Source organism: Oncorhynchus tshawytscha, unplaced genomic scaffold (genome assembly GCF_018296145.1).
Source record: "Oncorhynchus tshawytscha isolate Ot180627B unplaced genomic scaffold, Otsh_v2.0 Un_contig_3245_pilon_pilon, whole genome shotgun sequence".
NCBI classification, from domain to species: Eukaryota; Metazoa; Chordata; class Actinopteri; order Salmoniformes; family Salmonidae; genus Oncorhynchus; species Oncorhynchus tshawytscha.
In genome coordinates this window covers 65,001-68,693 of record NW_024608587.1, presented here as the reverse complement: position 1 = coordinate 68,693, position 3,693 = coordinate 65,001, and positions in this window count along the sequence as shown.

Sequence of the window (3,693 nt, the reverse complement as noted above, 5' to 3'; positions counted from 1 at the left end):
GAGCTTGTTTATGGAAAGTGCTTATTTCTGCATTTCAATGTTGCAACTTACTGAAAACAGTTTGCAGTGTTTTCATAACATCTCGAATAAACATAACAAAAACATTTTTTTATCCAGAGTGCATCAAACAGCTTGTTTATGGAAAGTGCTTATTTCTGCATTTCAATGTTGCAACTTACTGAAAACAGTTTGCAATGTTTTCATAACATCTCGAATAAACATAACAAAAACATGTTTTTTATCCAGAGTGCATCAAACTTGATTTTAGAGCTTGTTTATGGAAAGTGCTTATTTCTGCATTTCAATGTTGCAACTTACTGAAAACAGTTTGCAGTGTTTTCATAACATCTCGAATAAACATAACAAAAACATGTTTTTTATCCAGAGTGCATCAAACTTGAATTAGAGCTTGGTTTATGGAAAAGTGCTTATTTCCGTATTTCCATGTTGCAACTTGCTGAAAACTATCTACAATGTTCAGTTCATCTCAAATAGACAGCACAGCTAAAATTGGACATCCAGAGTGCATCAAACATGATTTAGAGCTTGTTTATGGAAAGTGCTTATTTCTGCATTTCAATGTTGCAACTTACTGAAAACAGTTTGCAGTGTTTTCTCTCGAATAAACATAACAAAAACATGTTTTTTATCCAGAGTGCATCAAACTTGATTTTAGAGCTTGTTTATGGAAAGTGCTTATTTCTGCATTTCAATGTTGCAACTTACTGAAAACAGTTTGCAGTGTTTTCATAACATCTCGAATAAACATAACAAAAACATGTTTTTTATCCAGAGTGCATCAAACTTGAATTAGAGCTTGGTTTATGGAAAAGTGCTTATTTCCGTATTTCCATGTTGCAACTTGCTGAAAACTATCTACAATGTTCAGTTCATCTCAAATAGACAGCACAGCTAAAATTGGACATCCAGAGTGCATCATACATGATTTAGAGCTTGTTTATGGAAAGTGCTTATTTCTGCATTTCAATGTTGCAACTTACTGAAAACAGTTTGCAATGTTTTCATAACATCTCGAATAAACATAACAAAGACATGTTTTTTATCCAGAGTGCATCAAACATGATTTAGAGCTTGTTTATGGAAAAGTGCTTATTTCTGCATTTCAATGTTGCAACTTACTGAAAACAGTTTGCAGTGTTTTCATAACATCTCGAATAAACATAACAAAAACATGTTTTTTATCCAGAGTGCATCAAACTTGAATTAGAGCTTGGTTTATGGAAAAGTGCTTATTTCCGTATTTCCATGTTGCAACTTGCTGAAAACTATCTACAATGTTCAGTTCATCTCAAATAGACAGCACAGCTAAAATTGGACATCCAGAGTGCATCAAACATGATTTAGAGCTTGTTTATGGAAAGTGCTTATTTCTGCATTTCAATGTTGCAACTTACTGAAAACAGTTTGCAGTGTTTTCATAACATCTCGAATAAACATAACAAAAACATGTTTTTTATCCAGAGTGCATCAAACTTGATTTTAGAGCTTGTTTATGGAAAGTGCTTATTTCTGCATTTCAATGTTGCAACTTACTGAAAACAGTTTGCAGTGTTTTCATAACATCTCGAATAAACATAACAAAAACATGTTTTTTATCCAGAGTGCATCAAACTTGAATTAGAGCTTGGTTTATGGAAAAGTGCTTATTTCCGTATTTCCATGTTGCAACTTGCTGAAAACTATCTACAATGTTCAGTTCATCTCAAATAGACAGCACAGCTAAAATTGGACATCCAGAGTGCATCAAACATGATTTAGAGCTTGTTTATGGAAAGTGCTTATTTCTGCATTTCAATGTTGCAACTTACTGAAAACAGTTTGCAGTGTTTTCATAACATCTCGAATAAACATAACAAAAACATGTTTTTTATCCAGAGTGCATCAAACATGATTTAGAGCTTGTTTATGGAAAGTGCTTATTTCTGCATTTCAATGTTGCAACTTACTGAAAACAGTTTGCAGTGTTTTCATAACATCTCGAATAAACATAACAAAAACATGTTTTTTATCCAGAGTGCATCAAACTTGAATTAGAGCTTGGTTTATGGAAAAGTGCTTATTTCCGTATTTCCATGTTGCAACTTGCTGAAAACTATCTACAATGTTCAGTTCATCTCAAATAGACAGCACAGCTAAAATTGGACATCCAGAGTGCATCATACATGATTTAGAGCTTGTTTATGGAAAGTGCTTATTTCTGCATTTCAATGTTGCAACTTACTGAAAACAGTTTGCAATGTTTTCATAACATCTCGAATAAACATAACAAAAACATGTTTTTTATCCAGAGTGCATCAAACTTGAATTAGAGCTTGGTTTATGGAAAAGTGCTTATTTCTGTATTTCCATGTTGCAACTTGCTGAAAACTATCTACAATGTTCAGTTCATCTCAAATAGACAGGACAGCTAAAATTGGACATCCAGAGTGCCACAAACATGATTTAGAGCTTGTTTATGGAAAAGTGCTTATTTCTGTATTTCCATGTTGCAACTTGCTGAAAACTATCTACAATGTTCAGTTCATCTCAAATAGACAGCACAGCTAAAATTGGACATCCAGAGTGCATCAAACATTAGAGCTTGTTTATGGAAAGTGCTTATTTCTGCATTTCAATGTTGCAACTTACTGAAAACAGTTTGCAGTGTTTTCATAACATCTCGAATAAACATAACAAAAACATGTTTTTTATCCAGAGTGCATCAAACTTGATTTTAGAGCTTGTTTATGGAAAGTGCTTATTTCTGCATTTCAATGTTGCAACTTACTGAAAACAGTTTGCAGTGTTTTCATAACATCTCGAATAAACATAACAAAAACATGTTTTTTATCCAGAGTGCATCAAACTTGAATTAGAGCTTGGTTTATGGAAAAGTGCTTATTTCCGTATTTCCATGTTGCAACTTGCTGAAAACTATCTACAATGTTCAGTTCATCTCAAATAGACAGCACAGCTAAAATTGGACATCCAGAGTGCATCAAACATGATTTAGAGCTTGTTTATGGAAAGTGCTTATTTCTGCATTTCAATGTTGCAACTTACTGAAAACAGTTTGCAGTGTTTTCATAACATCTCGAATAAACATAACAAAAACATGTTTTTTATCCAGAGTGCATCAAACTTGAATTAGAGCTTGGTTTATGGAAAAGTGCTTATTTCTGTATTTCCATGTTGCAACTTGCTGAAAACTATCTACAATGTTCAGTTCATCTCAAATAGACAGGACAGCTAAAATTGGACATCCAGAGTGCCACAAACATGATTTAGAGCTTGTTTATGGAAAAGTGCTTATTTCTGTATTTCCATGTTGCAACTTGCTGAAAACTATCTACAATGTTCAGTTCATCTCAAATAGACAGCACAGCTAAAATTGGACATCCAGAGTGCATCAAACATGATTTAGAGCTTGTTTATGGAAAGTGCTTATTTCTGCATTTCAATGTTGCAACTTACTGAAAACAGTTTGCAGTGTTTTCATAACATCTCGAATAAACATAACAAAAACATGTTTTTTATCCAGAGTGCATCAAACTTGATTTTAGAGCTTGTTTATGGAAAGTGCTTATTTCTGCATTTCAATGTTGCAACTTACTGAAAACAGTTTGCAGTGTTTTCATAACATCTCGAATAAACATAACAAAAACATGTTTTTTATCCAGAGTGCATCAAACT